Source organism: Leptonychotes weddellii, chromosome 13 (assembly GCF_054177405.1).
Source record: "Leptonychotes weddellii isolate Sample4059 chromosome 13, ASM5417740v2, whole genome shotgun sequence".
Taxonomy (NCBI): domain Eukaryota; kingdom Metazoa; phylum Chordata; class Mammalia; order Carnivora; family Phocidae; genus Leptonychotes; species Leptonychotes weddellii.
In genome coordinates, this window is record NC_138381.1 from 45113750 (window position 1) to 45136796 (window position 23047).

The 23047-nt window shown below is 37.2% G+C and overlaps 1 protein-coding gene across 10 annotated transcripts in view; it reads left to right on the forward strand.

Moving 5' to 3' along the window:
• Positions 1-23047, forward strand: part of ESCO1 (establishment of sister chromatid cohesion N-acetyltransferase 1) — an 81773-nt gene that overhangs the window by 10720 nt on the left and 48006 nt on the right. For 5 of the 10 annotated variants that reach the window (XM_081801536.1, XM_081801537.1, XM_081801538.1 and 2 more), the window contains exon 2: positions 15005-15104. The gene's annotated coding sequence lies outside the window, so the exon portion shown is untranslated. Of the gene's footprint in view, positions 1-7018; positions 7177-15004; positions 15105-15595; positions 18431-23047 lie in introns of those variants that run through there. The other 5 variants (XM_081801529.1, XM_081801535.1, XM_081801531.1 and 2 more) reach the window with 4 other exon arrangements.

Here is a 23047-nt window from a genome sequence, read left to right on the forward strand (position 1 = left end):
AAATAAATAAATAAATAAAATCTTTTTTAAAGAAAGCCAACTTTCTTTAATTTAGGTTTTTTATACTCTTTTTGTATATGAAGTATGTGGTGCACGTGCATGTGTATGTACACTACTTTTGGTATCAAAACAAATTTTTGTTTATTTTGGGTAACTTGTCTTTTACTGCATTCTGGAACAACAACAAAAATATCAGTTGTTTGAAAGCAGAGCTGTTCCCTTTGTCTGGAACACTTTTTAGCCTTAGGTGGGAATATGCTTAATGCATCCAAGAAATAATAGCAAGGGAGCCAACCTAACTGGACCAGAGTTAGTAGGGACAAAACTAGGAAGTAGTATTTAACATTGAGCCTTTGCTTTTACTCTGATTGAGATGAGAAGTCACTGAAGGGTTTTGAGCAGAGAAATAACAGAGCCTGATTTAAGTTTTAAAAGATCACTGTGGCTGTTGGGTGGAGAAGCTCAAGTGAGGAGGAAGTAGGGAAGGAGGAACAAGGCTGAAGGCAGAGTTAGGAATTCAGAAGCTGTTGGCAAAAATCCAGGTGAGGGGAGTAATGGTGACTTGGACCTGGGTAGTAATGGTGGAGATTTTAGGTGGTCAGATTTTGGATGTGTTTTGAACGTAGACAGGATTTGTTGATGATCGAATTGATTAAATAAGTTCTAAGAGAAGAATTGGGGATGATTCCAAAGTTTAATTCTAGATACTTACGGATGAACTTGACATTTACTGAGATGAGGAAAATCCTTCGGAAGCTTTAGGTTTAGGAGGCAAGATTGGGAGTTCAGATGTTAAAGTTTCAGATGTTTAGTAGCCCAATAATAAACTCTCTCTCTGGGTAGTATTCCTACTAATTTAATTTTTTTGTACTTGAATTAATTCATATTCTTTTCTAGACTTAAAAAAATCTGTTCTGATTTTTTTTGACTTATTGAGTCAATTGGGGTAAATAATTTTCAGAACTTTAATTTTGGTGAGATTTTAGAATAGATTGTATGTATACTGTAAATTAAAAAAAATGGCTAAAACCTTTGTATGTCAAAGCAGACCTATTGAATGCCAGGATACATTGACAGAAATGCAATAAGATTGGAGAATTTTCTCAAAATTTTCAAAGTAAATCTTGTGTGTTTTTATTTATTTATTTATTTATCTGACAGAGATACAGCGAGAGAGGGAACACATGCAGGGGGAGTGGGAGAGGGAGAAGCAGGCTTCCTGCCGTGCAGGGAGCCCGATGCGGGGCTCGAACCCAGTACCCTGGGATCATGACCTGAGCCAAAGGCAGACGCTTAACGACTGAGCTACCCAGGCACCCTCTTGTGTGTTTTGAAAGCCAAACTGCACTAAAAGCCTTACAGTGACAAATATCATTCCACTCCTAATCTTTCCCCATCTCCTAGTACCTTTCTCCAGGAGCTACCACTTTTATTCTTCTAGCTGTTACTCTTAGTATCTAGCTCTATATTTTTGGTAGTATGCAATAACTGCTGTATTTTGATTTATGAGTTTCAGATGTTACTGATTTTCTGCCTCAACAGTTAAAAATTTAGCTCTCTTACTTTCTTCCCCATATCCCCTTAAGAGAGTTCCATTTCAGTTATTGGTTAAGACACTAGTGAGTGGTGTTATAACTATGTAAATATTGTTTACTGCCGAGCTAAGTATTCTCCTGTAACTGTATTCCCCTCCCCTTTTTATCGCCTGGAGTTAGTAATTGCCTTGCTTTTTTTTTTTTTTTTTAAGGTTTTTATTTATTTGAGAGAGGGCCTGAGCACCAGTAGGGGGACAGGCAGAGGAAGAGGGAGAAGCTGAAGCAGACTCCCCGCTGAGCAGGGAGCCAGATGAGGGGCTGATGCCAGGCTCGATCCCAGGAGACTGGGATCATGACCTGAACCAAAGACAGACACTCAACCGACTGAGCCACCCAGGCGTCCCTGCCTTGCTTTTCTTTTGCCTAATTTTTTAAGATGCTAGGGCAATTTTTCTCCCAAATGTCATAGGCCTGGCAGTAGTATTTTTCATTCTCAAAACGAAGGCCAGTCGCTTTTCTGTGTGCATGCCCACTAGCCTCAAGGTTCATTTTGGGATTCTTCAGCTGTCTATTTCATTACAGATTGGTTGCTCTTTTGGCCCGTTCTTCAAAGTGTTTGTGCAATTGATACTGCCACCAGCAGCACTCTACCAACATTTTGTCTTTTCTAACTTTAAAATTTTAGCTGTTGTGGTGGTTGTCCATTGCCCTATTGGATTTCTTTCTCCTCCTTTTTGTGATGAACTTGTTCAAATTTCTTGTCTTTTTTTCTTCAGTTGGCCATTTCATTAATTTGTAGGATTTTAAAAAATATAATCTTTGCCCCCCACCAACTAGTTCTCTCTCTCGCTCACTGTTTCTCAAATAAATACATTTTTTAAAATAAATAAATAAATAAAATATACAATTCTCAAGTTGACATATGTAGTCCCCTAATTGACAAATACAAGGGAAAATGGAGAAATCCGAAATCATAACTGATTTTGTAAGTTCTGTTTCACCTTCACATTTTCTGTCTATAATCAAGCTGTTTGGCATTGACTTTAGTACAGATATGAAATAGGGATTCATTTTTACTTTTTTCTCCACTATTTGTTCCTGCACTGTTTCTTTTAAAAATCTATTTTCCCAGCTTTTTACTATTTATCATAAACCAGTTGACCACACATACATGAGTCTGATTCTGGGCATTCTGCTTTGCGTCATTGGTCTGTTCCATTGTTCTATTTGTCTATCCTTGAATCAGTATAACACATTACTATGGCTTTATTGATTTTATTAATTGCTGATGTCTGGTATGGCAGTTCACCTATCTTGTGGTTTTTTTAGGGTATGATTTCTTATGCTACGTAGAATAGATTTTCTTAATTTCAAACGTGGGCATTTTCTATTTAGAGTTTTGGGGTTATTCATTTCTATAAATTGCATTGTAATCAGAAAACATACTGTATGGTATCATATCTTGGATGTTTGTGGAGATTCACTTTAGGTCCTGTATTTGGGGTCGTTTTTGTAAGTGTTTAATGTGTGCTTGAAAAGAATGTGTTTTGCAGTTGTTGGGAAAATACTGTATGTGTATCCATTAAGTCAAGTTTAAAATTGTTTTGTTTAGATATTCTGTATAATTAGTGGGGGTGGGGGCGCCTGGGTGGCTCGGTTGGTTAGGCGACTGCCTTCAGCTCAGGTCGTGATCCTGGAGTCCCGGGATCGAGTCCCGCATCGGGCTCCCTGCTCGGCGGGGAGTCTGCTTCTCCCTCTGACCCTCCTCCCTCTCATGCTCTCTGTCTCTCATTCTCTCTCTCTCAAATAAATAAATAAAATCTTTAATAAAAAAAAAAATTAGTGGGGGTGGTTTTGGTTTTTTGTCTGCTTGTTACATCAGTTGCTGAGAAGAGTGTGTCCAAGTGTCTCAGTTATGATTTTGGATTTCTCCATTTTTCCTTGTATTTGTCAATTAGGGAACTACATATGTCAAGTTGAGAATGGTATATTTTATTTATTTATTTATTTATTTATTTATTTTAAAAGATTTTATTTATTTGAGAAAGAGTGAGCGAGAGAGAGAGAACTAGTCGGTGGGGGAAGAGGCAGAGTGAGAGGGAGAAGCAGATCTCCTGCTGAGCAGGGAGCCTGACCCCAGGACCCTGGGATCATGACCTGAGCCGAAGGCAGATGCTTAACCAACTGAGCTACCCAGGCACCCCAAGAACTATATATTTTTAGTTTATGTCCTTAGATGGGTGCAGTTTGAAATTGTTAGAGCTTCCTGTTAAATTGAAGCCTTAATCATTATGTTCCTCTTTAATATTGGCTTTTCTCTTAAAGTTGCTTTGGTATTAATGTAGATATACAGACCTTCCTTTGGTTAATATTTGTATTCTCTATTTGTCTTTTACGCCTCTCTTCATTTTTATGCTCTAAGTACATCTCATAATCTCGATTTATCTGGAGGATTTTATCCATGGACATGTAATGTGATTTCTGATATATTTGGGGTTAAATCTATTTTTATTTCATGCTATTTGTTGTATGTTTTTCTCTTTTTGTCATTAAAATCTTACCAGTTTTGGGGGTAATGTCAATTCAGTCATATTTTTCACCTGCAACTTAAAATATTAGCTACCACATTCGCCTTTCATATATGGTAGAGAAGGAGGAGGGGGAAAAGAAACAACATAAAACAGCTGCTGTGGGCCTCTCCTCTTCAAGTGGTCATGAAGCCTAAATTAATAATAATAGGTACCAGTTGAGTCACTGTGTTGTACATCTGAAATTAATATAACATTGTATGTTAACTATACTTTAATAACAAAAATTTTAAAAATACAAATAAAAAAACAGTAGTGGTTACCTTGTCACTTACCTGTTTGATTTTGGTTTCTGCCAACACTGGACTGGATGAGTTGTTCTCAGTTTGGTTGGGGATATACATTCTGTGGGATCTGAGGTCTTTGTAGTCCTAACTTTGTTGTCCTTTGACCAGAGTATTAGATAAGCGTTCTAAGAGGTGCCCCAGTGATTCTCCTGGGTTCCAGAAGTAGTCCTCTTTGCTCTCCATGTATCAGTCACACATGACTGCCTTCTTTGCCTTTTAATGTATTGGTATGATGACCTCCAAGTGAACAGGGCTCAGTCTCAGCATCCAATTTTCAGAATCATGATGGTGTTTGCAGACTTGACCCAAGAGTATTAATTAGGGTATAGCTGAGCCGTGTGAGTAGAGTAGATTCAATCTTGCAATCCTCCCTCAACCATTTGGACTTTTTCAGTATACCTGGGAATGTGGGCATTTCTGCCTCGTTGACTAGGCTGCTATGGAGTCTAAGCTTCCCTTAATTAATCTGACAGACTATTTAGTACAGCTTCCATGTGCTCAAGAGCAGGAGTTGATAAACTACTTTGTCACTTAGGCCAACTTTGGCTCCACTCCCACATCCCCCAAAATGGTTTAACATATTTTTAAGGGTTGTAAAAAAATAAACAAAACAATCTCAGTTTGGACTAGCCACATTTCAAGTGCTTAGTAGCTACACATTGCTAATTGATAATCATATTGGACAGTCCAGCTCTAGATTACTCTTTCTCAAACTGTGCTCTTCAGAATAGCTTTAGAGACCACTGTCCTAGTGGGCAGATGTTGACTAAGGTGTGTGAGCTTGGTGGGTAGTGAGTAGCACAGCAACTTTTCGTCCTCCCTTCTGCTTGTTCCCATACCCGTTTCTTCTAAACATGATTTTATATTTTTTAGATAAATTTCCAAGGCTAAAATATTTAGAAAATTACTGCCCATGAGTGGGCTTAGTGTTGAACTTTCCCTATAGATTTTGAGGCAACTATTCTTGAGGCATTTTGCAGTTTTCAGGGTTCTAATGCCAGTAGATAATGGGCTCTCCAACTCTAAGATACCATGGATCTTTTTGTGGTCAAATCAATCATGTGTAAATTGACAAATAGTTACTATTTGATAACTGGGGTACAAAAATGATTTGAAACTTAAAGAGGAGGACATATGTTTCATAAACATACTTGCTATATAACTAATAAATCCTGTATTTAGAGGTATAATACACATTTGTGCATTGAATAAAGTGCTTGTTGGGGGCATAAAAAAGAAGGCACTGTTCCTCACTGGAGGAAATGACTTTTTTTCCTGAATATATAATATTTACATACCTGGTATGATTTTGTTTTGTTTTGTTTTAAATTGTTTTTTTATGGGGGGCACCTGGCTGGCTCACTTGGTAGAGCATGCAACCCTGATCTCAGGGTTGTGAGTTCAAGTACTACATTGGGCAAAGAGCTTAGTTTAAAAAAAAAAAAAAAAAAAGTAGGACTTAAAAAAAAAAAGTAAATTATTTTTTAATGTGCTGTATTCAATGTGAAAATGCTTCCACTTGTTAGGTATTGCTTTTGCTATTTTGTGAAGAGAAAAACTTGTTATTTATTAGTAATTTATATTTAAAAGCCAATCACGGGTGCCTGGGTGGCTCCGTTGGTTATGTGTCTGCCTTCAGCTCAGGTCATGATCCCAGGGTAGGGCTTCCTGCTCAGTGGGGAGCCTGCTTCTCCCTCTTCCTCTGCCACTCCCCCTGCTTGTGCTCTCTCACTTTCTCTCTCCCTCTGTCAAATAAATAAAATGTTTAAAAAAAATAAAAGCCAATCAAAGCCATATTATATTTAATATTCCTAATTTCTAAGAAAAAGATCTCCATCCCTGCAAGCATTTTTACAAAATGGCTTTTTTGAAGTATATTTTACATTTAATATAATCCACAGATTGATTGTAAAGTTTGGTAAGTTTGGGCATGTAAACACTTGTGAAGCTACCACTCCAATCAAGATAAAGGACATTTCCATCATCCCTAAAAGGTACCTTGGAACCTATTCATTTATGTTCCTGACTCCACTTTGGGTAATCACTGTTGTGTTTTCTGTCATTATAGGTGAGTTTTGCCTGTTCTAGAACTTCATGTATGTGGGATTATGCAGTGTGTACTATTCTATTTGACTTCTTTCCCTTAAGATAATGGTTTTTAATTTCTTCCATGTTGTTGTGTAAGCAACGTGCTTATGTTTTTTTCCCCCCATGAGTATTCCATTGCATGAAAATGCCACAGTTTATTTTTATATACCTAATAATTGATGCAGGAAGTCAATATCTTGGCTATTATATGTAAAATTAATAGAAACATTTTTGTGTAGGTCTTTTTGTGGTCATGTTTTTATTTTGGGGGGTAAATAATTAGGACTGGAATTTGAGTCAGAGGGTAGGTAAAATTTAACTTTATAAAGTACCAAACTTCCGAAGTGTTTATTCCATTTCATCCTACCAGCGGCATTCTTAAGAGTTCTGCACTGTTCACAAATACTGGATTTTGTCAGTCTTTTTAATTTTAGCCATTTTAGAGGGCTTGTAGTAGTGTCTCATTGTGTTTTTGATATGCATTTTTTTTTGGTAAAGATTTTACCTATTTATTTGACAGAGAGACACAGCGAGGGAGGGAACACAAGCAGTGGGAGTGGGAGAGGGAAAAGCAGGCTTCCCGCCGAGCAGGGAGCCCGCGCGAGGCTCAATCCCAGGAAGGACTCTGGGATCATGCGTGGAGCAGGCCCTTAATAACTGAGCCACCCAGGTGCCTTGGTACGCATTTTTTTTTTTAAAGATTTATTTATTTATTTATTTGACAGAGAGAGAGACACAGCAAGAGAGGAAACACAAGCAGGGGGAGTGGGAGAGGGAGAAGCAGGCTTCCCGCGGAGCAGGGAGCCCGATGCGGGGCTCGATCCCGGGACCCTAGGATCATGACCTGAGCGGAAGGAGACCCTTAACGACTGAGCCACCCAGGCACCCCCTTGATATGCATTTTCCTGATGACTCATATTGAACACTTCCTCAGATCTTTATTGGCCATTTGTAAATTATCTTTTGTGAGGGGTATGTTCAGTTCTTTTGCTGTCTAAATGTGTCTATAGATTTTTTGTTCCATTGATTTGTCTTGCTTCAGATATTATGCTCTATAATTATTATAGCTTCCATCTTTGTCATTTTCTTTCAAAATGGTTGTATATAGGATCCTTTCCATTTCCACATAAATTTTATTTATTTTATTTTTTATTTATTTATTTTTATTTGAGAGAGAGAGAGAATGAGAGACAGAGCACGAGAGGGGGGAGGGTCAGAGGGAGAAGCAGGCTCCCCGCCGAGCAGGGAGCCCGATGTGGGACTCGATCCCAGGACTCCAGGATCATGATCTGAGCTGAAGGCAGACTCTTAAGGACTGAGCCACCCAGGCGCCCGGAGGAGACTGGATATCTTGATAATATTGAATTTTCTAAATGTGTGTATTTCTCCATTTAAGACTTAACTTAATTTCTCTTAGTAATGTTTCATGGTTTTCAGTGTAGAAGTATTTTTTTTGTCTTTTAAATTTATTTAAGTATTTAATGTTTTTGATGTTCTTGTAATTTGTGTTTTTAAAATAATTTTGTTTTTCCAGTTTTGTTTTGCTAGAATATAGAAATGTAATTGGTATTACTTATTGGCTTTTATTCTGTGACCTTGCTAGATTCATGTATTTAGTAGGTTTTTAAATAGATCCTTAGTGTTTTCCACTTGAATAATCATGTCAACAGGTTTTTCTTTCTTGTTTTTTTTAGTCTATGGGCTTTTTGTTTCTCTTTCTTGCTTTATTGTATTAGCTAGGACCTCAAGTACAATATTGAATAGAAGTAAGAGAGGACATCTTTGCCTTCTTTCTGAACTTAGGGAGAAAGCAGTCAATATTTTACTCTTGTAATGTAAGCTATAGGTTTTCTTGTTAGAAGCTTTTTATAAGATTGAGGAAAGTCAAAATAATATACTATGTTAATGGAATAAAGGGGGGAGAAACACATGATCACCTCTGCAGATGTAGAGAAAGCATTTGACAAAATCCAACACCTTTTCATGATAAAAACACTCAAGAAAGGAATAGAAGGGCATCTATGAAAAGCCCATCTCTAACATCATACTTAATGGTGAAAGACTGAAGGTTTCTTTTTTTTTTTTTTTTAAGATTTTATTTATTTATCAGAGAGAGCATAAGCAGGGGGAGCGGCAGGCAGGAGAGGAAGAAGCAGGCTCCCCACTGAGCAGGATGGTGCAGAAGGCAGAGGCTTAACCAGCTGAGCCACCCAGGTGTCCCTGCTCTTGCCACTTTTATTCACCATTGTACTGGAGGTTCTAGCCAGGGAATTTAGGTAAGAAAAAGAAATAAAAGCATCCAGATTGGAAAGGAATAAATAAAACAGTTTTGCAGATGACATGATCTTATATGTAGAAAATTCTAAGAAATCCACAGAAAAGGCCCCAAAGCCTGTTAGGACTAATAAGTGAATTCAGCAAGGTTATATGATATAAGATCAATGTACAAAAATTAGTTGTATTTCTGTATACTAGTGATGAACCATCTAAAAAGGATATTAAGAAACCAATTCCTTTTATAATAGAATCAAAAAGAATATAGTACTTAGGAATAAATTTAACAAATGAAGTGCAAGCCTTGTACGCTGAAAATTCTAAAACATCATTAAAAAAATTAAAGATGACATAAATGAAAAGCTATCCATGTTCAAGAATTGGAAGATTTACTACTAAGATGGCAGTATTCCTCAAATTATCTGCAGATTCAGTGCAACACCTATTAAAATCCTAGCTGACTTTTTTGCAGAAGTTCACAAGCTGATCCTAAAATTAATATCATATAGCCAAAATAATCTTGAAAAAGAATGGCAAAGTTGAGAGATTCACACTTCCTTATTTCAGAACTTAACTACAAAGGGAGCCAAGAGCATATTATGGGGAAATGACAGTCTCCAATAAATGTTGATGGGAAAACTGGACAGCCACATACAAAATAATGAAACTGGGCTACTATCTTAAATTATACAAAAAATTACTCAGAATGGATTAAAGACTTGAATGTAAGACTTGAGACCATAAACTCCTGGAACAAAACATAGGGGGTAAGCTCCTTGATACAGGTCTTGGTGATGATAGTGTGAATATACATTAAAAGCAAAAGCAACAGGGGCACCTGGGTGGCGCAGTCAGTTAAGTGTCTGATTCTTGGTTTCAACTCAGGCCATGGTCTTGGGGTCGTGAAATCGAACCCTGTGTTGGGCTCCATGCTGGGCGTGGAGTCTGCTCAGGACACTCCCTCTATTCCTCCATGCATGTGCACGCGTGTGCTCCCTCTGTCTCAAATAAATAAATCTTAAAAAAAAAAAACGGCAAAAGCAACAAAAGCAAAAATAACAAGTGGGACTGCATCATACTAAAAACAGCTTCTGCAAGGCAAAGGAAACTATCACAAAACGAGAAGGTAACCTATAGAATAGAAGAAAATATTTGCAAATTATCTATTTGATAAGTGGTTGATACCCAAAATATATAAACAATCCAATTAAAAATGGGCAGAAGATCTGAATAGACATTTTTTTCAGAGAAGACATACAGATGGCCAGTAGGTATATGGAAAGATGCTCAACATCACTAATCACCAGGAAAATGCAAATCAAAGCCACAATGAAATACCATCTTACACCTGTTAGAATGACTATTATCAAAAAGACAACAAATAACAAATGTTGGCAAGGATGTGGAGAAAAGGAAACCCTTGTTCACTGTCAGTGGAGATGTGAATGGGTACAGCCAGCATGGAAAACAATATGAAGTTTCCTTAAAAAATAAAAAATAGAACTACCATAGGGTCCTGGGTATTTGTCAGGAGAAAACAAAATACTATTTCAGAAAGATATATGCACCCCCTGTTCATTGCAGCATTATTTACAATAGTTAAGGAAACAGCGTAAATGTCCATTGATAAATGAATGGATAAAGAAAAAATATATATACAATGGACTGTATACACAATATATGCATAGTGGAATACTACTCATCCATAAAAAATGAAATCTTGCCATTTGTGACAACATGGATGGACCTTAAGGTCATTATGCTAAGTGAAATAAGTCAGGTAAGACAAATACTGTATGATCTCACTTATATGCAGAATCTAAAAACAAAAATAAAAAACTAAGCTCATAGATACAGAGAACAGATTGGTGGTTGCCATAGGTGGGGGGTAGGTGAAATGGGTGAAGGGGAAGGGGGCCAAAAAATTCAAACTTTCAGTTATAAAATAAATAAGTCATGGGGATGTAATGTACAGCTTGGTGACTATAACTAATAATATTGTTTCGTGGGGTGCCTGGGTGGCTCAGTTGGTTAAGTGTCTGCCTTTGGCTCAGGTCCAGGGTCCTGGGATCAGGCTCCACATTGGGCTCCCTGCTTGGCAGGGAGCCGGCTGCCTCTTCTGCCCCTCTACCCCTGCTTGTGCTCTCTCTCTCTCGCTCTGCTCTCTCAAATAAATATATAAAATCTTTAAAAAAAATATTTTATATTTGGAAGTTGCTGAGAGTAGATCTTAATTTTCATCACAAGAAAAAAGATTTTAGTAACTATGTATGTAATCAATGTGTTGTACCCCTGAAACTAATACAATATATCAATTATATCTCAGAAAAAGTTTACTATAAGGCTACAGTAATTAAGAGACTTTGTGGTACTGGCATAATATCATATAGATGAGTGGAACAGTGTAGAGAGTCCGGAATTAAACCAGCAGTTGATTTTTGACAATATTACCAAGACAATTCAGTAGGTAAAGAATGGTCTTTAACAAATGATGCTCTGACAGTTGTATATTCACCTGCAAAAGAATGAAGGTTTTACTCCTACTTTGTACCGTATACAAAATGAACTCAAGATTGACCAGAGATCTAAATGTAAGCTAACACTATAAAACTCCTAGAAGAAAACAGATGTAAATCCTCATGGTTTTGAATTAGGTGGTAGTTTCTTAGATATGACATCTAATCACAAACAACCAAAGAAAAATAGATTAATTGGACATAACTAAAAATAAAGACTTGTGCATCAAAGGACTCTATCAAGAAAATGAAGCAACAAGTAACAGAATTGGAGAAAATATCTGGAAGTGATGCATCTGCTGAGAGTCTAATATCCAGATAAAGAACTGTTACAACTCAATAATAAAAAGAAAAGCGACCCAATTTAAAGGAGGAGGAAAGGATATGAATATATATTTCTGCAGAGAAGAAATACAAATGGCTACTAAGCTCATGAAAAGATGCTCACCTAATTAGTCATTAGGAAAATACAAATCAGAAGTACAGTGAGATACCACTTTACACCCAAAAGGATGACTAAAGTTTAAAAAGATAGTAAAAAATGCTGACCAGGATGTAGAGAAATTGGAACCCTCCTATATGGCTGGTGGAAATGTAAAAGGATACAGCTGGTTTGGAAAACAGTCCCTCTAAAGTTAACTATCATATGGTCCAGCAGTCATACTTCTTTGTGTATAACCAAAAGACTGGAAACCTGTGTTCACACAAAACTCATTAGGATTGTTCATAACATTATTTGTGATAGCCACAAAGTAGGAACAATCTGTCAGGGGTGCCTGGGTAGCTCAGTCGTTAAGCGTCTGCCTTCAGCTCAGGTCATGATCCCGGGGTCCTGGAATCGAGCCCTGCATCGGGCTCCCTGCTCCGCGGGAAGCCTGCTTCTCCCTCTCCCATTCCCCCTGCTTGTGTTCCCTCTCGCTGTGTCTCTCTCTCTGTCAAATAAATAAACAAATCTTTAAAAAAAAAAAGATTTATCTACCCAGGCGCCCCTAAATAAGTAAAATCTTAAAAAAAAAATCTGTCAAACATCCATGAACTGATCAATAGTTACACAAAATGTGGCATGTTTATACAGTGGAATAGTACTCAGTCATAAAAATCATAGGGCATTACTGATAAATGCTGTGTTATTTGAACCTTGAAAACATGAAAGAAGCCAGTCACAGAGACCATATGTTGTATGATTCCATTTATATGCAACATCTAGAATAGTCAGATCCATAAAAACAGAAGGTAGATTTGTAGTTGCCAGGGCTGGAGGGAGGAGGAATGTGGAATGACTTTTTTTTTTTAAGATTTTATTTATTTATTTGACAGAGAGAGAGATAGCAAGAACAGGAACATAAGCAGGGGGAGTGGGAGAGGGAGAAGCAGGCTTCCCGCAGAGCAGGGAACCTGACGCGGGGCTCGATCCCAGAACCCTGGGATCATGACCTGAGCTGAAGGCAGATGCTTAACGACTGAGCCACCCAGGCGCCCCTGGGGAATGACTTTTAATGAGCATGTTTTTTGGGGGATTTTTTTGAGGTCATGAAAATATTCTGGAATTAGATACTGGCAATTGTTACACAACTCTGAAGGTACTAAAACCCACTAAATTGTATACTATAAAGAGGTGAATTTTATGGTAAGGGATTATATCTCAATCATAAAATGTTTTTTTGGATATTTTAAAAATTTATTTCAGAGAGGGGAGGGGCAAAGAATTTCAAGCAGACTTCCCTGCTGAGCGTGGAGCCCGATATGGGGCTCGATCCCATAACCCTGAGATTATGACCTGAGCCAAAATCAAGAGTTGGACCTTCAACTGAGCCACCCAGGTGCCCTAATCATGAAATGTTTTTTTTAAAAAATGACTAATATTAAAATATATTGGGTGATAATGCAATCCAAATTTTTTCTTTTTTTTTTCCTTTCTGTTTAAAAATTTTTTTTATAATCATGGGGTGCCTGGATGGCTCAGTCAGTTAAACATCTGCCTTTGGCTCAGGTCATGATCTTAGGGTCCTGGGATCAAGCCCCATGTCTGGCTTCCTGCTCAGTGGGGAAGTCAGCTTCTCCCTCTCCCTCTGTCTACACCCCCCCCGCCCCCGCTTATGTGCTGTCTCTCTCAAATAAATAAATAAAATCTTAAATTTTTTTTTATAATCCAGATATTTTAATGATTAAAATTTGAGTACATTTTATTATAAAGCACTGTGGGAAATTGGATTATTGTTAAATTCTCAGTATTTTCTAGTGTGCCTTGTAAGATTTCTTTTGTAGTAAAATATAAATGTTATTTTTTTCTATATTTATTTGTCAGAGAGAGAGAGAGAGAGAGAGAGTGAGAGTACAAGCATGGGGAGGGGCAGAAGGAGAGGGAGAAGCAGGCTCCCCACTGAGCAGGGAGCCTGACGCAGGAATCATCCCAGGACTCCGGGATCATGACCTGAACTGAAGGCAGATGCTTAACTGACTGAGCCATCCAGGTGCCCAAATATAAATGTTATTTTAGGTTTTCTGAAGTGGTCATTTTATGTAAAGCTTAATTATTGTGTTTTTTTGACCCTGATATTGTTTCATTAGGATTATATTAATCTAGCTCTGGGTTGTGTAGGAGGGGCCTTGTCAATTTGTTAACAGATGAGAGGGTGCATTTGCAAGATATTATTTAAGGGTTATGAAGAAAGGGGGTTTATTAAGTTGTGTAATGCTAGATTAGTGATGGTTGCGTGAGGGGGCAAACTAGAATTGAAGTGGTCCTTAGCACACCTTGAACAGTATTGACAAATACTGTAGAGTTGTGTATCAGTTTATCTCTTTTATAAGGTAGGTCCCAAATGTACTAAAATACTTAGAAATTGGGAGGAATAGCTGTAAAAGAAGAATATTCATCATTTTAAAAATTATAATTTTTAGTGCTAAAGTAATAAAGGAATATAAATGAGTTTTCTTTCTTTTTTTGTTCTTTTTCTGGGGCTTAATCTTGGGTAAGTTTAGAGCTTCTCAGAAAGTAAAAATTAATCACAGTATGTATTAGTTATTGCTATATAAGAAACTGCCCTAGAGCTCAGTGCCTTAAAACAGCAGTTAATTGATCACACATCTGCAGAGCAGCTGTGGGTTAGGTGATTTAGGTTAGGCTTGGTGGGCAGCTGTGGGTGTGGGTGGGCTTTATTTCTCACTGTGGGTTCGGCTTGTCACCTCATTTGGGGTTTGGCTCAGTTCTACTCTTTATGTTTATTCTGGGGTCTAGGCTGAAGAGCTGCCTTCATCTACCTGGTGAAGCTCTTACGGTGATGGCAGAGGTGCAAGAGGGCAAGCCCAGCTGCATAAAGACATTTCAAACCTCTGCATCGTTTCTCCTAATACACCATTGGCCAAACCAAGTTAGATGGCTAAGGTTATGGGGGCAGGGAAGTATACTCTGCCCACCATGAGGCCAAAGGAAGGCATGTGGTCAAGTTCAGCACCAGTTGGGAAGGAAAATATACTCCTTCCATGCAGCGGAGGTTTGGAGGTGGTGATTGTATTTGAAGAAAAACCTAATCTATTATATGGTGTAAAAATGAGATATGTGATGCAATACATTGTTATTAGGCAGTTGTTTACTTAGTCTAGCTTAGTCTTAAGCTGTTTTAATATGAGTTAGTAGACAATAGTAATTTTATATTCTTATGTGTTTTAACAGATTGTTTTACTTTAGTTACAGAATTCTTTTTTTTTTTTTTAAGATTAATTCCCAAACACAGGAAGTTATTAGGAGCATCATTCATTGGAAGCATCATCAGTCAACTTAAAGAAACAGTGATATGTGATTTTTGTCTCGGGAAGGTAAGTGGCTTATACTTTTATAATATAGTGCCTTCCAAGATGAATTAGTGTGCCAAATATAACTTTTTATTTTCAGAGAAATATAACTTATATTTTAATTTTGATTAGGTTATATGTCTATATAATAAAACATTTGAATGGGTATATAGTGAAAAGTAAGCTTTTTCACACTCCTGACACTTGGTTTTGTAGTTCTCTTTCCCAGAAATCTTCACTATTATATTTATTATGTATCTTTCTATACCTAATGTGTGCATAAGCAAGCATATGTTTCTGTGCATTTCCTTTCTCCCACTTTTTTCCTAAAAAATTGCTGTTTTTACCCTCTTCTGCACCTTGCTGTTTTTTGGTTTAACAGTGCTTCTTGGTTGCAGGTGTAGGTCCATTTCAGTTACTTACAGCACTATATTTTTTGACAGCTTTATTGAAGTATAATTTATGTACAGTAAACTTCACTCTCTTAAACTGTACAATTTGGTGGATTTTGACAGATACACACACTCTTGAAACCACCACTACAGTCAAGACACAGAACATCTCCATCGCTTCCAAGTCTGTCTCTCCCTCCTCTCTGACCTTAGGGAAGGACTCATCTGCTGTCTTACTGTAGATTACAGTTGACCCTTGAACAACATGGGTTGAATTGTGTGGGTCCACTTATGCGGATTTTTTTCAATAAATACATTGAAAAAATTTTTTTGAGATTTGTGGCAATTTGAAAAAAACTTGTGGAGAAACCATGTAGCTTAGAAATACTGAAAAAACTAAAAAGTTAGGTGTTTCATGAATGCATAAAATATATGTAGTTTATTACTTACTACCATAAAATATTCACAGATCTATTATAAAAAGTTAAAATTTATTAAAATGTGTGCAGACACAGACCATACATTGCATCATTTACAGTAAAAAATCTAAACAAAGATGCAGTATTAAATCATAACTGCATAAACTTAACTGTAGTACATACTGTACTACTATAATAATTTTGTAGCCATCTCATGTTGCTATTGTGGTGAGCTTAGGTGTTTGAGTCTGCTTAAAACACGGTGGTGTGATCTAATCATCTCTGTGTGAGCAATTTGTCTCTGCAGTAAATTGCGTATCACAGTAAAAAGTGATCTCTGCAGTTTTTGCGTATTTGCAGTACTGTAAACCTTGAATAACACCATGGGACCCGTTTCAAGTGCCACTAGTAATGCTGGAAGTGCTCCCAAGAAGCAGGGGAAAGTCATGACATTACAAGAAAAAGTTGAATTGTTTGTTAAGTACCATAGATTGAGGCCTGCAGCTACAGTTGCCTGCCAGTTCAAGATAAATGAATCCAGCGTAAGGACCATCATAGGAAAAGGAAAGGAAATTCTTGAAGCTATTGCTGCAGTTATGCCAGAAGGCGTCAAAACCTTGTACTTTTTGAAATACCTTTTTATCTTGTATTGAAAATGCAGCTTTTATGTGGGTGCAGGGTTGCTATAGGAAAGGCATACCTATAGACTCTAATATGATTTGAGGAAAGGCGAAGTCATTATAGGACAACTTAAAGCAAAAGGAAGGTGAAGGGTAAAGCTGGAGAATTTAGTGCCAGCAAAGAATGGTTTGATAATTTTAGAAAAAGGTTTGATTTTTAAAATGTCAAGAAAACAGGAGAAACAGCTTCTGCTGACCAAGAGGCAGCAGATGAGTTCCCGGATGGCATTAAGAAAATCATTGAGGAGAAAGAATATCTGCCTGAACAGGTTTTTTTAATGCAGACAAAAAGTGCCCTATTCTGGAAAAAAAACATACAATAAAGGACATTTATTAATATGGAAGAGAAATGAGCCTTAGGATTTAAGGTAGGAAGGGATAGGCTAATTCTTCTCTTTTGTGCAAATGCAATTGGGTTTATGACCAGGACTGTCCTTATGTATAAAGCTGCTAATCTCCAAACCTTGAAGGGAAAAGATAAACACCAGCTGCCCGACTATTTTTTTTAAATCTCTACATCCAAGGTGGGGCTCAAACTCATGACCCTGAGATCAGTCACATACTCTACTGACTGAGCCAGCAGGCACCCCAGACTTTTGGTTGTACAACAAAAAGGACTGAACAACGAGAATCTTTTTTTGGGATTGGTTCCATCAATACTTTGTCCCTTAAGTCAGGAAGTACCTTGCCAGTAAGGCACTGCCTTTTAAAGTTCTTTTGATCTTAGACAATATCCCTGGGCATCCAGAACCTGATGAGTTCAACACCAAAGGCATCAAAGTGGTCTACTTGCCCCTAAACACAAAATCTCTAATTTAGCCTCTAGATCAGGAGGTCTTAAGGACCTTTAAGGCTCATCCACACATGGAACTCTCTAGAAAGGATTTTCAACACTATGGAAAAGAACCCTGATAGAACATCATGAAAGCCTGGAAGGATTGCATCATCAAGGATGCCATCATTGTTTATAGAACAAGCCATGAAAACCATCAAGCCCAAAACAGTAAATTCCTGCAGGAGAAAAATGTGTCTAGAAGTTGTGTATGACTTCACAATTTACAACAGACCAATCAAGGAAATTATGAAAGAGATTGTGGATATGGCAAAAAAGGTGGGGGGTGTGAAGGGTTTTAAGGTACAGATCTTGGAGAAACTCAAGAGCTGATAGATGCCACACAAAAGGAATTAATAGAAGATGACTTGATGTGGATAAACACATCTGAACCAATGCCAGACGATGAAGAAGAAGATGTGGATGAAGCAGTGCCAGAAAACAGATTGACATTAGACTGTCTGGCAGAAGGATTCTAATTATTCAAGACTGCTTTTGACTTCTTCTAGGACATGGACCCTTCTATTATACGGGCACTGAAACTAAAGCAAATGCTAGAGGAAGGATTGGTACTGTGTAGAAACATTTTTAAAGAGATGAAAAAGCAAAAATGTCAGAACAGAAATTACAATGTATTTCTGTAAAGTACACCAAATTGGCTTGCCTCTCCTGCCTCCCTTTTCGCCTTCACCTCTTCTGCTATCCCTGAGACACCAAGACCATCTTCCTCTCTTCCTCCTCCTCAGCCTACTCAGTATGAAGAGTGAAAACAACAGGGATGAAGACATTTATGATGATCCACTTCCATTTAATGAATAGTAAATAATCATCATGCCATACAGTTAATAAACTTATCTGTTGTGTGTGTGAGTGTCTTCGTGTGAAAATCTAATAACTGAATGGCAAGAACTGCCTGAGACGGTGTTCTGTCAACATCATCATCACCATTGCTTAAGTTTTCATCGTGTAGAAAATCATGTACAAGACTTGTATGGCAGTGGATAGCCTATCCTTACGTAGGCATAAGGTGAGTGATATTTAATACAAAATTAATAATGTGTTAGTTTTCTTACTGTTTTAGAACTTTCAAAGAATTACGTTACAATATGCTCTGTCTTGTAATTGGAGAAACTGTATATCAGCCTATCATCACAGGTAAGTGGTTTTTAGAAAAAATGTGTTTGCAGTGTTGTGTTAATGAATATGAGTGTAATACGTCATGACATAAAAATTGTATAACGATTCATTCATTAGTGTATATGGTAGTCCAGTGTGAAGCAACTGATCTCTTACACTGGGTACTGTAAAGCAGTCATACTGCTCCTTCATTATCAGTGCATGAATTGTTATATCTGTAAGTAAATATGAATTTCTTTTTCACATGTTTTCATTTTTGATGTCTAGTGTTAGTAATAGCATTTAAATTTATAGTGTTTTGTATTATTTAGGACAATATTGATGTAGGTCCTGACTGATGATGCATCTTATGAAACAATGATGTCAACTTACGGTATCGATAAATACAGTATAGTACTGTAAATTTATTTTCTTTTCCTTATGATTTTCTTAACATTTTCTTTTCTCTAGCTTTATCATAAGAATACAGTATAAAATGTATATATCACAAAATATATATTAATTGACTGTTTATGTTATTGATAAGGCTTCTGGTCAACAGTAGGCCATATTAGTAGTCACATTTTTGGGGAGTCAAAAGTTAATGCAGATTCTTGACTGCACTGGGGTTCGGCACTCCAACCCCTGCTTTGTTCAAGGATCAACTATAGTTTGCTTTTTCTAGAATTTCAAGTGGAATCATACATTATGTACTCTTTGTGTCCACCTTTTTTCATTCACCATAATGATTGTGAGGTTCATCATATTGTTCCAATAGTTCCTTTCGATTGCTGAGTACTTTTCTATTATATTATTGATATACTACATTTTATTGACCCATTCACCTGACCTTTTTTTTTTTTTTTAGATTTTGGTTATTGTGCATAGAGCTGCTTTGAGGATTTTTTTTTTTTTTTAAGATTTATTTATTAGCACGTGCATGAGAGAGAGCAGTGGGGAGGGGCAGAGGAAGAGAGAGAGAATCTCAAGCAGACTCCCTGCTCAGTACAGAGCCTGATGTGGCACTTGATCTCTCAATTCTGAGATCATGACCTGAGCCGAAATCAAGAGTTGGGTACTTAACCGACTGAGCCACTCAGGTGCCCCTGCTTCGAAGATTTTTGAACATGGTTTTTACATGGTCATATGTTGAATGAGTAGGATTCTTGCCTAAAAAAAATCTTTGTCTACCCCAAAGATTTTTGCCTTTGTTTTCTTCTTGAGCTTTATAGTTTTATATTCATTTCTTTGGTCAATCTCACATTATTTTTGTGGGTTGTATGAGGGAAGGGTTGATGTTCTTTTTTTTTTTCCCATCTATTTAGATTTCCAGTAGTTCTAGCACCATTTTTTCAGACTTTGTTTTCCCTATGGATTTGTGTTGGCACTTTTGCTGAAAATTAATTGATCATAAATGTATGGGTCTGTTTTTGGATTCTCTATTCCATTGATCTCTGCTTCCTTTATCAGTATTACACTGTTTTGATTACTGTAGATTTACAAGTCTTGAAGTTTAATAGTATCAGTATTGTAAAAAAATTTTTTAAAAAGGCTTTGACTATTGTACATAGTTTCTGCATTTCCATGTAAGTTTTAAAATCAGGTTGTCAGTTTCTGTATAAAAAGACTGGAAATTTCGCTTGGAATTGAGTTGATGTGATTGCGTGGTATTCTGTTGGGTGTATATATAATTGGGTCAGTTACATAAGTAGCTTATAGTGATGTCTGCTGGGGTATTCATTCTGTTCATACAGTGCTGCAGTTTTATATTTATTTGTGTCTTTGAGCACTTGTGCATGTGTGTCTGTATATAAAGTCCTAGGAATGGAATTGCTTCAAATTTAACATTTATAATTTGATAGATACTGCCTAATTGTCCTGTGTAGACACTGAATTAGCTGCACTAATGAGAGAGTACCTGTCACAAACCTTTGCCAAGACCGTGTTCTTAAACTTCCTGATCTTTGGCCAGTCTGATAGGTGAAAAATGGTGTTTTGTCTTGGTTCTAACTTAAATTATTCTGTTATTATCACACCAGCCATCTGTGGTTTCTTTCCTGTGAATATGTCATGGTAAATAGCTTTTGCTATTTCTTGCCAGTCTATTTCCCTAGTTTTGTTCCTCAAACCTGGCTTCTGAATTTTCTGACAATGCTTGAAAGTTTTTCCCACTCTGAAAATAAATACTAAAATTCTCACACATTTTAATTTACTATATTTTAACTCCTAATTAATTTTTAATGATTAAATTTTTTCTGGACTTAACCTCACTCTTTTTTTTTTTAAATTTTATTATGTTATGTTAGTCACCATACAATACATCATTGGTTTTTGATGTGGTGATCCACGATCCATTGTTTTCATATAACACCTAGTGCTCCATGCAGTACGTGCCCTCCTTAATACCCATCACTGGGCTAACCACCCCCCCCCCTTCTAAAACCCTGTTTGTTTCTCAGGTCCATAGTCTCTCATGGTTCATCTCTCCCTCCAATTCCCCCTCCCCATTTTTCCCTTCCTTCTCCAAATGTCCTCCATGCATAACCTCACTCTTAAACCAAAATTACCCAGATGGTTACCTACTTGTCCTGACACCAATTGTTGAATAATCTTTTCTTCATTAATTTGAAAGTAATTAGTACTACCTTTATATGTACTAGCTTGCCTTATTCACTTGGGCCTATTTTTGGAGTCTCTGTTTTCTCTTGTCTATTGATTTGTTGGAATTAAATTGTTAATTATTACAACTAAGTGACACAAATCTACACCCCATTACTTTCTAAGTTTGATTTGTGTATGTGTGTGTTATAAACTGGTATGTGATATTTTCTTCTATTATGTATTTCAGCTGATTGTTGTTTATTTAAAGGTTTTGATTTTGATTTTTAATTTTTAAAATTTATTCTCTTTTATAAATTCACATACTAATTTTTTGTTTTTCTTCCTTGCAAATAATAATTTGCATGTATAATATCTATGTGGTCAAGATTTTTCCCTCCTCCCTAGAAGCTTGAGGATCATCTTTTTGTCTTCATGATACACTTTTTAACATCTTTTTTTTTTTAAAAGATTTTATTTGTCAGAGAGAGGGAGTGAGCATAAGCAGGGGGAGTGGCAGGCAGAGGGAGAAGCAGGCTCCCTGCTGAGCAAGGAGGCCGATCCCTGGACCTCAGGATCATGACCTGAGCCAAAGGCAGACGCTTAACTGACTGAGCCACCCACGCACACCTTAACATCTTTTTTTAAAAATCATTTGTGCTAGGTGCTATTGGCCCTTTAAATCTGGAAACTCAGGCGCCTGGTTTTAGTTTTTGGCTTCGCATAGTTTGTTTCTGCCAAGCTATTTCCTGTTTTTTTTTTTTTCTTTTTCATTTTAAGGTTTTCCTCATGTATTGTGATTCTTGTTTGTTTGTTCAGAGTTACAAGTGAGACACTAAAAGTGATTTAGAAGTTTTGTGTGTTTGGATGGTGGGTGGGCTGGTAGTTTCTTGACTGTAGGGTGTGAGTGTATGTGTGTGTGCACATGCATGTGCATGTGCACACTTAACTGGGTATTTTTTTAGTTCTTTTATCTCTAGGCCTGTCAAATTCATTAAAAAATGGTCTTCCAGTTTCCTTCCAGGAGTGTACAGGCTTGGCTGCTTCCTCTAGGAGTTTCTTCAATAGGCAGAGAGGACTTTTAAGTGGATGGAATGGGTTTCAGCACTGTGTGTACTCCTACTTATTCTGTCTGTTGTCCGTATGATACTTTTCCCCTCCCCTGTCACTCGTGAGCCCCCAAACTAAAGGCCTTTTGTTACACTCTTTCCAGAGATTTATACTAGGGTCTTCAGGGTTATAGAGCAGTTTTCTGGTGCTAGTAATTGGAATGGCAGTCTTGGCATCTTCCTGCTCTTTTGAGTCCTATTTTCATCCTCATCTCCTGTGGAGCCTGGGACTGGCAGTTCCTGAGTTTTGGGAGATTCTGTGGTTTTAGGTAGAGCTGCTTCTCCGCTTTCCCCATTTCCAGCTTAGGATTCAAGTTTTCTTGAGTCTAGAGGTTATTATTTGTCATTCTTTGTAACTTCCATATTTTTTATTTTTACCATTTACTCTTTATCCTTCGGGTTTATGGTTTTGTCTTGTTTTAATCTATTGCTTTTTTAAAGTAGGTTTTACACAAGAGTAGAGGAAAATGTATGTGTTTAAATCTGCCTTTTTAACTGTGTATCATTGTTTTTCTATGTACAAGTAATTGTATGCATTCTTTTCCCTCAAAATAGGATTTTACTTTACCAGTTTAGCCCATTATATGTATGTATTATGAATTGTGTTTTGTATTTTATTTTTTTATTTTTTTAAAGATTTTATTTATTTATTTGAGAGAGAGAGAATGAGAGAGAGCAAGCACATGAGAGGGGGGAGGGTCAGAGGGAGAAGCAGACTCCCTGCCGAGCAGGGAGCCCGATGCGGGACTCGATCCAGGGACTCCAGGATCATGACCTGAGCCGAAGGCAGTCGCTTAACCAACTGAGCCACCCAGGCGCCC